Source organism: Schistocerca cancellata, chromosome 11 (assembly GCF_023864275.1).
Source record: "Schistocerca cancellata isolate TAMUIC-IGC-003103 chromosome 11, iqSchCanc2.1, whole genome shotgun sequence".
In the NCBI taxonomy this organism is placed as follows: Eukaryota; Metazoa; Arthropoda; class Insecta; order Orthoptera; family Acrididae; genus Schistocerca; species Schistocerca cancellata.
The window spans coordinates 33,912,077-33,924,087 of record NC_064636.1 but is presented as its reverse complement, the minus strand read 5'-3'; the positions used below and the strand labels follow the sequence as shown (position 1 = coordinate 33,924,087).

Here is a 12,011-nt window from a genome sequence, read left to right as displayed (position 1 = left end):
TGTCCCTCCAAAACCTTAGAAACACACACTGAACAACCACCCGCAGAAACAACAGCCCCCGACACCCATAATCCAAACGGAGACTTACCCCTCCCATACTACTACTTCCCAAACTGCGACTCATCAACCTCCAAAACCAATCAAAAACCGTCCTCTCGCTCACACCACTCTCAAGCACAAAAACTATGGGAGGATCTATAACAAAAATAATATGTCATCAAAACTATCTCTCTCATGCCCAACCCAGACCTCTCGAACCAGGTACCACGCCATATGGAGTGTCAACCCTTGTGCCTTCCGCACCGCCACACGTAGCAGTCCCCGGTCAGAGATGCCGGAGCTCTGGCCGACAGCATAATCTGCCGACACACTACGCATTTCACAATCTCAGCCAGCAGCACGAATAATTGCAAGAATTTAATGAGGGAGAGCATATCATCTCCCATTTCAGCCCGCAAACGAGCACTACTGTATTTATCAGTCATATCCATACCTAACAAAAGCAGCCACTAATTAAACTAAACAACTTACCACACGACATACAGCAAACAACACTACAATAACTTAAACACAACGGAAACAAAATTCTTAACTCACTGAAACCAATTTCTGTAGAAGAATTTCTATTGAACAACAGTCGTAACCGACAACTGAACAGTTCAAATAGCGATACAAAAATTAACCCAATACATCACACAACACGCGAACCATAAACACACCACCACAGGACACCACCGACCGCAACAAAACGACATCGACAAACACAACACACTCATAAACTAAACTCCGCGCCGTCGTGACGTCACACACCACAATACCCTTACGTCACGGGTGAAAGCTGACGGGTGGGATCGGACGCCTCTGTTGACCAACATACAGGCACGAAGAAGCCAATGTTGGAAGGCCTCATACATGAATTAGACGTAATATTATGTTTAAGAAGTGAAGTATTCGAAACGGAAATGGAATCATCGTGAGGTTAATAAAAGTACAGTAAGCAACGTACTTCATACCCTGTTAATGTTTATCGTTTCATTTGTAAGGACCGCGTGATAAAAACGAGTTATTAAGGTTCGGCTTTTACATGCTATTTATATTTCGATTCCACACATTTTTCGTGGACCGAACGGACACAGTTCAACATAACAGTAGCGACACTTCATCTCGTTTATGTTACCCACAGCGATATCAGACTATTTCCAATGCTAACGTTTATGTTGGTTTTTAACATAGTTTTTACAGTAGGAAGCGTATATAATACCATAAAAAATCGACAATAAGTAAAAAAGAACTCCACATTTGTCACTATTTAATTTACTAAGGACGCAGGGAGGTACGAAGGGGTGTATTACAGGGCAGACTGGTTATTAATCTCTTGTAACGTACAGACATTTACTGAATAGTGTTCTGTTCCTTTAATAACAAAAAATGCTTGTAAGAAGCACTAGAAGACCTTACCTTTTGTAAAAAGAGGATGTATATCTACCCAACAGAGCAGAGTATTATTCACCACACTCTCAGCCGAATCAGGAAAGTGGAACCTAAGAAACATATATGGAATGTAATATCTACATCATTTAACGTACCAAGAAGTCACTACAGCTATAGCGTAAGGAAAAGCCACTTGGATGTGATATTAAAACGTCAAACGCAATAAAACTGTTTTCTATCACAGAAGAAACAGTTCCACAATAGTTGCCAAATCTGGGCCTCAGACGGCAAGAATCATCAACACACTTGTTTCTCAACAAAAAGTAATAACATTTACAAAAACACTCATGTATCAGAAAGTCGAGTGAAATGTTAAGAATGGACGAATCATTAAACTCCATTTTGAGACAAGTGCTATGATAAAAACAAGACACCAACAGAAATATATGCTTCTCATGCAGTATGTATACGTTCATATTCTTACTTTCAGAGGAATAAGCTGCAGACACACAACATACTCGGAAGTAATTCCTCATGGATAGGTTCTAGCTTGTGTCATTAAATCAGTCTGATTTGGTTGTTTTTACGTGTATTTCACAATAATTCATGTCTCTTGGTACTTGCGTAACGTATGGAACGCAGAAATATAACAACCATTTTTTTTTAAGTATAAATTAATTAATGTTCGTATTATTCTTACGACATAGGTAAATCTACTATTTCTGACCGCTTGGAGCGCTAATGTCGTCCCAGCTGTCAAACGGTAACAACCAACGAGTTGGTAACAACTCAGGCCAGAGGGTTTCGTTATTTGTGTAAACTGTGGTACAGCTGACTTGTTTGCTCTTTACGTTGTTTTTGTGTTTCCAACCGTGATTGACTACTAAATAAAATCGCCATTTTTTATAGGTTCGAATACATTCCGTAATTATTATATGCTTTTATGAGTGATTCATGCAGAAATACGTATGTTCATAGGATACGATACGGAAGTTAATCTTTGGTTCTTTCCTGAAAAACATTTGTTAGGTACGTTTACACTGGGATACATGTATAGTAGTGATGGGCTAAACTGCGATTTTCCGATATCAGTGATTTCTGTGAATGCTACTTTTGAGTATCTGTGATTCTTAACTGTGATTTGTCGCAGTTAAGAGTCGCAGTTAAGGAACATAGGTCGTGTATCCCTCCGCCACTGCTATTTCTGCGATTTCTGCTACTTCCGCGATTTCTGCTACTTCTGCGATTTCTGTGACTTCTGCTACTTCTGCGATTTCTGCGATTTCTGTGACTTCTGCTACTTCTGCGATTTCTGTGACTTCTGCTACTTCTGCGATTTCTGCGATTTCTGTGACTTCTGCTACTTCTGCGATTTTTGTGATTCCTGCGATTTCTGCGACTTACCACCGTATGAGAAAGTTACATCTGTCAACACAGAAAATTGCATCTCAACAAACCTGTCTTTGGCAAGTATGTTTTACGTTTTTTCATCCGTTGGCTTTAATTTTGTATTAAAGAAACAACTGTGAAAATATTAATAGTGTAATTAATATGTAAGTAGACGTACAGTACCGTAATAGTTCGTATTTAGAAAATGAATTGTAACATATTGTTATGTTCACAGGTACCTGAACTACATTTCAGTCACTCAGTAAAGTGATAACTCAAAATATCATTGTCAACAGATCTGAAGAAATTGCCACTGTGTCTTTAGACCGCTTTCGTCAGACGAGAGGTTAGTTTCTAAGCGTTTCGATGGACTTAATTACTTCAGTGTGATCGTTCTTGCAAATGTGATATTCATTATAGCAAATATTAGCAATCTACTCTGTCAATTATATTGCTAGTAATTAATGACAGCAAAAATTGTTTAATAATCCTTGTGTTTTTGCAGACACAGTTCTGACTCTGATTACTGGTTGCTGTACCTATCTACCCACATCAAGGCTGTTTTTGAGAGAGACTAGTGAAGATTCAAGACAGTTCTTAGAGGATTTGCAGTTTAAAAGTGAAATAATTGTGAAATAAGTGTGTGAATGATTAAACTGTGTTTTATTGAAGTTGTTGTGCGATTTTAAAGGAATAATAAATGTCAAATACAGTGAGTGAATAATAAAAATCTCATTTTCCACATGTTTAAGCCGCCCTATACCCATAATTTTCCGCCACTTACTTATTGGTAAACACTTGTTGGAGAGTGACATGCCGCCCCCCCCCCCCCTTTCACCACAATCTTGGTGTGACACTGACCTGTAACTTATCCCGAAGTCTACAATATGCATTTTGAGGCTGTTGATATGAAAGTGGGAAGTACAGATCTTCCAGTTAAATCAGGAATAGCTTACGTGCATTACTTGAAAGTAACACAGGAAAAGCTTACTTATGTAGGTGGTAGTAGTGTCAGCAAAAAGTTCTTGTGTGTGAAGTTGCCATGTAGAACACCAGGTGTAAAACTTTTCTCCTGAGTCTTGAACTGTGTCGGAACAAAAGTGAGGCATTCATATGACTGTTTTCATTTCTCTACACTTATACAGATGTCTGAGTTCTGCTGTGTTAACACTACAAAGTCCTGTAGGCATGTGGAGTATTAACCAAAACTGTCATATTGGAAGCAGAATCAAGCACATTTGTTACGTTACTAGATATTTTCAGGAGAAAAAGGCAATGTTGTTTCTTATTAATATAATACATTCAGAGTCACAGCAGTATTTGACCAACCATAACTGATGCTGAATGTGCATGTCATCATATAATATGAAGGGCTTATTTCAATAGTGGTACAAGTCCATCACCTCCACTTTTCTGTCTATAATGCGTCTGAAATTAGTGATCCAAACAAACATAAATAAAGGTTCATCTCTAGCAAGAAGCCATATGCTTGAATATTTCTGGTATCTCAAATGCAGATTTGTCAGCGCTCATTTAACTTTACGACTCTGTATCTCAAAATGAACAAAAATGGACTTGTACCACTATTGAAATAAGCCCTTCATATGCACACACAGCACATCGAACTCGTGAGGCACAAGGCTCTCATAACGAAGTACGTACGTCGGTCAACAGATGACACTAGGAAAAGTATGTTAACTGCGCTTTTTAGTTGCTACTTGCGACTCTTAGTTGCGATTTGTCACAGAAATCGCAGTTTGACTCGGTAGCGTATAGCGTAGTATGAACTTTGCTCAACAGATGGCAGTGCTAACTGCGCTTTTTAGTTGCTACTTGCGATTCTTAGTTGCGACTTGTCACGGAAATCGCAGTTAGACTTGATACCGCATAGCAGAGATGGACGTAGTACGAACTGTGGCCAATAGATGGCACTGTCAACCGCGCTTTCTAGTTGCTACTTGCGACTCTTAGTTGCGATTTGTCACGGAAATCGCAGTTAGACCCGATACCGTATCGCAGAGATGGACGTAGTACGAACTTTGGCCAACAGATGCCACTGTTAACCGCGCTTTTTAGTTGCTACTTGCGACTCTTAGTTGCGACTTGTCACTGAAATCGCAGAAAGCAGTGCTAAATTCGAGCAATAGATGGCTCACGTCTTTGAATATGAAATACTACTTGCGACTGCTAACTGTGACTGAAATCGCAGTTAGATTCTGTAAAGTTGCTACTGTGACTTCTCAGTCACTGTGATTTCTAACAGATACGCGATTTCCTGACCACCACTAATGTATAGGTACGTTTACACTGGGATACATGTATCGCGACATGTATGAGCGACATGTCAATTTGGCATGTCGCGATACATCACCTCATACAAAAATTCACGGAACTTGTATGCTGACCCTCGAGCTCGTACATGTCGCGTATACATTTTGTATATCGCTTTTTGGCCATATACGCGACATGTATGAGTGACATTTGAACTCGCGCATGCGCAGTACTATCATTTCCTGTCGTCTTGTCGCCTGCCGCTTATTTTGACGATTAGCGCATGCGTGGTACCAGGCTCTTTGGCGACTGTTTGAGTTTTGGAGGTGCCGACTATCGTTTCGACGTTAATGTATCTGCATAGAACATCAAAAAGTGCCATATGCAACATTATTCTTCGTGTTTGCGAGGCCATTGTGCAAGTTTTATTCCAAGAAGTGAAGCTAAAAGTTATATATATATATCAGAGTATGTAATACATTCTATAATTTTTTCATGCATCTGGCACGTATATCAATTTTTTGCTATTATTCCGGCAGCCTCGCGTGATGATGTTGACAACGGATGCCGACAATCGTGTGTGAGACGTTGGCATTAGCAATCGCGCGACAATGCAAATGTTTTGCAATGAAATCTTCATTTCAAGAGGAATCCCCAGTGGCCAAAAAACGGAGTGTTACTGCCAACTGATCCTCTGGTGGAATCGCTTCCCGAAAGTTTGTGTTGGTTTTAGACACAAGAGGAGCCACAAGAGATAAGAAACCGTGGAAATCCTCCATACTCATCCTAACATAATTTCTAAAATATGCGCCATCCTTTAGCGTTAATTCGCGAGAAACTCTCTTTGCCACCATCTACGCTTCCTCCGCCTTTTCTTCCTATCATCTTCCAAAAGAGCAAGTGTACCAGCACATAAAAATGTGAAATCTTCCAAATCGTCGAAAGCTATCGCACAGTGATACATATCAACCAGTGTAAACGCATGCTCATACATGTATGAGGTTGATACTTGTCAACTCATACAAGTCACGATACATGTCGCAAAGTCGCATATACATGTATCTCATACAAGTGCCAATACAAATGGCAGTGTAAACGCACCTTATGAGCAACATGTCAATTTGACATGTCGCGATACATCACGGCATACAAAAATTCACGGAACTTGTATGCGGACCCTCGAGCTCATACATGTCGCGTATACATTGTATATCGCTTTTTGGCCATATACGCGACATGTATGAGCGACATTTGAAGAACTCGCGCATGCGCAGTACTATCATTTCCTGTCGTTTTGTCGCCTGCCACTTATTTTGACGATTAGCGCATGCGTAGTACCAGGCTCTTTGGTGGCTGTTTGAGTTTTGGAGGTGCCGACTGTCGTTTGTTGTTTAGGTATTTGTGTATTGTGTCATGTGTTGTGCCTGCGTGTAATACTTTAAAATTTGCCATGACTTCTTGATCAAAACAAAATACACTGCATTTTGTAGAGGCAGTGAGCAGGCATCCCTGTATATGGGATGTGAAACTAGGAGACTATAAGAACACTCAGAAAAGGTACGACGAGTGGGAGGAAATTGCGAAGGCATTTAACGTATCAAGGAAGGAATGTGAGGACAAGTGGTATAATTTAAAAATCCAATACAGTCGCGAGTTAGCGAAAAGGAAGAGCAGCAAAGGAACTGGAAGTGCTACAAGCAATGTGTACCACTCTACATGGTATGTTTTTGAAAGTATGCAGTTCATAAGAGACAATTACAAACAAGTCTCTCATAGAAGCACACATGAAGTAGTACCAGTAAGTAAATTTGTTATATTATTTTATTGATCATATATTTGGCAACATTTTTTCGTGCTAATGCTTTACATAATGTGAATATTTACAATTATTTACAGTTTCACTGAAAAACATGATTCTCCATACTGCTATGGTTTGAAGTCCTGAATACTGCAGAAGAATAGAGCATATTCCTTTATGTCATCATTTAACAATGATGTGGAACTTATTTTCCATACTGCCATGGGATGGAGCCCTGAATACTGCAGAAGTATTCAGCATATTCTCTTCTGTTGTCGTTCAGCAATGAAGTTCTTCGGTCAGTTCTGGGCAGTGACTCCAGCACAGTAGGGTTGTCCCTCCAGGACCCAGGTATTACGTTGCCATCATCTCCCTCTCTGTCGTATGTTCCTGCTGGACAATACCTTTGAGATTTTCTGTTTTGAAGAAAATTATGTAAATAAACACAGGCTAGTGGCACCACTGTAGCCTTTTCCGGACTGAGAAGCATTTGCTTCCTCAGCACTGTGTAAACAGCACTTATAATCCCAAATACATTTTTTATTGCTCTTCTTGCTCTGCATGCTCTATAGTTAAAAGTATGTTGCCAACTATTTTTTTCATACAGACCTGGAAATGGTTTTACAATATTTTCCTCCATGCCAAAGGCTTCGTCAGCAACGAAAACATATAGAACAGGCTTGCTCCTACCAGGAAGAGGAGATGATGGTGATATATTTAGAGTTTTGGTTTCTAACATTTTGTAAAATGTGGTGTCTTTAAGGACACCACCATCTGAAATCCTCCCCTGTGTGCCAACATCAGCGTAAATTATTCTATAATGAGCATCAGCAATTGCTAGCAAAGCAATGCTGAAGCGCTCTTTATAATTAAAATAAACTGTTCCACTGTTGGGTGGTGCCACAATGTCAATGTGCCTCCCATCTATAGCTCCCAAAAATCCTGGGGAAATTACATTTTTCTTCACGTTCTTTGGCAATTTTCAACCATTCCTCTTCAGTAGCAGGAAGCTGGAAAGAAAATTGTTACTATTTTAATTTAATTTACGCATGGACACTCAAAAAATTCTCAATACATTAAGATACTTTGATTATAATGTATGTATAACACATAGCTCACTTTGCCTTAGAAATGTGTTATGTATTTTAAAGGTCATGGAAGCCCCAGCCACAGAAGGAGATGGTGAAGGAGAAGGAGAAGGCAGTATTAGTTTCCCTTTCGATGTAACAGAAATGGAGGAGGTGACATTTGCCACACCCCCACAAGACATTGTGGAAGTGGAAACCACTCCAGTCATCTCTGTGCCTCCACATGAAAGTGGATCTGCAAACATGTCACCCTGTACCACTCCAAGTCCGAGTGGAAGTGGTAGATCAAGTGCACTGAAGAAAGCCAGGAGACACCTGGATGAGGACCAAGAAGGTCTTTTACAGACCTTAAGAAAAGTTGGCGACAATTTAGCAGGCAGAAAAAGGGACCAGTTTACCCACTTGGGTGACTTTGTCGCCAATAACCTCAGATTTCTTTATGAAAATGACCATACTAGAATTATGGCAAGACTTGAGAACGGAATATACAGATGTCTGCAGGAGGCAAACGATGAACTAATAGATGCAAATGCAACATAATTTATGGATTCTTTAAAAACATGTATAAATGTTGAAATATGCATGTCATGTGCTGTCAAGTACTACTTAATAAACCTAAATACAAATTAATGTTGTTGGATATCTTTACTGTGCAGAAAGTGTTCTCAGAAATTGTGATATTGTATTACTGAGTGAAGCATGTCACTCGTTCCAAAGAACTAAAAGCTAAACCATTTCAGCAAAATTTGAGAAATTTATGGTGCAAAATGTATGTGCCGTTAAAATATTAGTTCCTATTCCAGCAGACTCACGTGGTTATGCTGGCAACATCAATGGCACGGTAGAAACTTTGTGCTGTTGTTCCAGGTTGACAGTTACTTGTATGTACCCTCGTCCGCTCGTTAAAAGTAATTGCCCTCATAAAACGAAGATTTCATGACAAAACATTTGCATTGTCGTGCGATTGCTAATGCCAACGTCTCACACAAGATTGTTGGCATTAGCACAGTTGTCAAGATTATCACGCGAGGCCGCCGGAATAATAGCAAAAAATTTATATACGTGCCAGATGTATGAAAAAATTATATAATGTATTACATACTCTGATAGATATAAAACTTTTACCTTCACTTCTTGGGATAAAACTTGCACAATGGTCTCGCAAACACGAAGAATAATGTTGCATATGGCACTTTTTGATATTCTATGCAGATACATTAACGTCGAAAAGGAATCCCAAGTGGCCAAAAAACGGAGTGTTACTGCCAACTGATCCTCTGGTGGAATCGCTTCCCGAAAGTTTGTGTTGGTTTTGAACACAAGAGGAGTCACAAGAGATAACAAACCGCGGAAATCCTCCACACTCATCTTAACATAATTTCTAAAATATGCGCCATCCTCTAGCGTTAATTCCTGAACGAGCATTGCGTAAGCTCCATGAGTTTGCGAAGAAACTCTCTCTGCCACCATCTACGCTTCCTCCGCCTTCTCTCCCTATCATCTTCCAAAAGAGCAAGTGTACCAGCACATAAAAATGTGAAATCTTCCAAATCGTCGTCGGAAGCCATCGCACAGTGATACAAATCAACCAGTGTAAACGCACGCTCATACAAGGTGCATTCAAGTACTAAGGCATCCAATTTTTTTTCTAATTAACTACTCACCCGAAATCTATGAAACTGGCGTTACTTCTCGACGTAATCGCCCTGCAGACGTACACATTTTTTACAACGCTGACGCCATGATTCCATGGCAGCGGCGAAGGCTTCTTTAGGAGTCTGTTTTGACCACTGGAAAATCGCTGAGGCAATAGCAGCACGGCTGGTGAATGTGCGGCCACGGAGACTGTCTTGCATTGTTGGAAAAAGCCAAAAGTCACTAGGAGCCAGGTAAGGTGAGTAGGGAGCATGAGGAATCACTTCAAAGTTGTTATCACGAAGAAACTGTTGCGTAACGTTAGCTCGATGTGCGGGTGCGTTGTCTCGGTGAAACAGCACACGCGCAGCCCTTCCCGGACGTTTTTGTTGCAGTGCAGGAAGGAATTTGTTCTTCAAAACATGCACCTGTGACCGTAGTGCCCTTTAGAACGCAATGGGTAAGGATTACGTCCTCGCTGTCCGAGAACATGGACACCATCATTTTTTCAGCACTGGCGGTTACCGGAAATTTTTTTGGTGGCGGTGAATCTGTGTGCTTCCATTGAGCTGACTGGCGCTTTGTTTCTGGATTGAAAAATGGCATCCACGTCTCATCCATTGTCACAACCGACGAAAAGAAAGACCCATTCGTGCTGTCGTTGCGCGTCAACATTCCTCAGCAACATGCCACACGGGCAGCCGTGTGGTCGTCCGTCAGCATTCGTGGCACCCACCTGGAAGACACTTTTCGCATTTTCAGGTCGTCGTGCAGGATTGTGTGCACAGAACCCACAGAAATGCCAACTCTGGAGGCGATCTGTTCAACAGTCATTCGGCGATCCCCCAAAACAATTCTCTCCACTTTCTCGATCATGTCGTCAGACCGGCTCGTGCGAGCCCGAGGTTGTTTCGGTTTGTTGTCATACGATGTTCTGCCTTCATTAAACTGTCGCACCCACGAACGCACTTTCGACACATCCGTAACTCCATCACCACACGTCTCCTTCAACTGTCGATGAATTTCACTGGTTTCACACCACGCAAATTCAGAAAACGAATGATTGCACGCTGTTCGAGTAAGGAAAACGTCGCAATTTTAAGTATTTAAAACAGTTCTCATTGTCGCCGCTGGCGGTAAAATTTCATCTGCCGTACGATGCTGCCATCTCTGGGATGTATTGACAATGAACGCGGCCTCATTTTAAAACAATGCACATGTTTCTATCTCTTTCCAGTCCAGAGAAAAAAAATCGGAGGCCTTAGAACTTGAATGCACCTCGTACATGTATGAGGTTGATACTTGTCAACTCATACAAGTCACGATACATGTCGCAAAGTCGCATATACATGTATGTCATACATGTGCTGATACAAATCGCAGTGTAAACGCACCTTTAGATTGTTACCTTACTGAAGTCCATGAGGATGTATCTGCTTACTACTTTAAGTACAGTGGCGCTTTGGTCAAGTCTTTGGATTCCACCTCGTGAGAACGTACCTCTAAATCCAAACACAGATCCAAGTTTTTCGTAATTTACGAATTTCCATTATTTAGCTTTAATTATTGTTTATCGTCGTACACCAAATTGTTTTACTCGTTCAAGTTGAAACATTGAAGTTGCTTGTCAGCATTTATCTGTATAAACTAATTTTAAAGAATATTATACCAAAAATAAAGAGAAATAGTACTTAGATACGAAAAAAATCTCTACTGCATGTAGCAACTGTATATAAAAATAGAAGTGGCATAACCTACGTCTTGCAACCAGAGTCTACTTTCAGTATCAGTAATTTATTTGTCCAAGAATCATTTCACAATGTTCCAGGATCCGTCGGCTTTATACAAACAAGTAAATCATATGCATATGATAGGTGATATCGAGCGTTACAGCTAATCTGACAGGTTTTTAATGGGGAAAGGATAGGTCAGGTGGCGGTACGTGATCTTGAAGGAACCATCCCGACCTAGCTAGATCCTACAGACGTCCTAACGAATAGTAATCTCGATTGTTCTGAACGTACAAGCCTATATACTAAACCCCCACTGCACAGAAACTAAGCCCTGCAATGCCGATTTTAAGCATTGACAGGAAAACTGTCATTGGTAAGTGAGACAAAATTTTTGGGTACCTGTATGTACAGGCAAATCGGAGGTGCACCTGAATAATCTAAATAAAAATTTAAATACAGTCACATTTGCTGTAAGAAACCTAATGCAAAATACAAGTCATGTAACACAGCAGTGAACCATGCAATATCCGCTGGATAGGTCAGGAGACCACTACACGCAGCAAGCGGCTACACGGGTAGCAGGGGTTGTGTGGCGTGGACTGGGCGGTTTTTTAGGTTAGATGGCCTCGGGCAAGTACAGAAAGGGCAACAGCCTCAAAGGGTGCG

At 40.7% G+C, this 12,011-nt stretch overlaps 1 protein-coding gene and 1 long non-coding RNA gene across 2 annotated transcripts in view; one reads left to right on the top strand and one right to left on the bottom strand.

The window, feature by feature from the left end:
* LOC126108153 (uncharacterized) overlaps window positions 1-2,150 on the bottom strand; it is a 42,036-nt gene extending 39,886 nt beyond the window's left edge. The window contains exon 1 of the mRNA XM_049913397.1: window positions 1,916-2,150. The gene's annotated coding sequence lies outside the window, so the exon portion shown is untranslated. The remainder of the gene's footprint in view (window positions 1-1,915) is intronic.
* A 409-nt stretch (window positions 2,151-2,559) lies between these two features.
* LOC126108937 (uncharacterized) lies at window positions 2,560-3,532 on the top strand. The gene is made up of 3 exons (XR_007523656.1): window positions 2,560-2,901; window positions 3,056-3,166; window positions 3,326-3,532. It is a non-coding gene; the product is annotated as an uncharacterized LOC126108937 (long non-coding RNA).
* The last annotated feature ends 8,479 nt before the right edge of the window (window positions 3,533-12,011 follow it).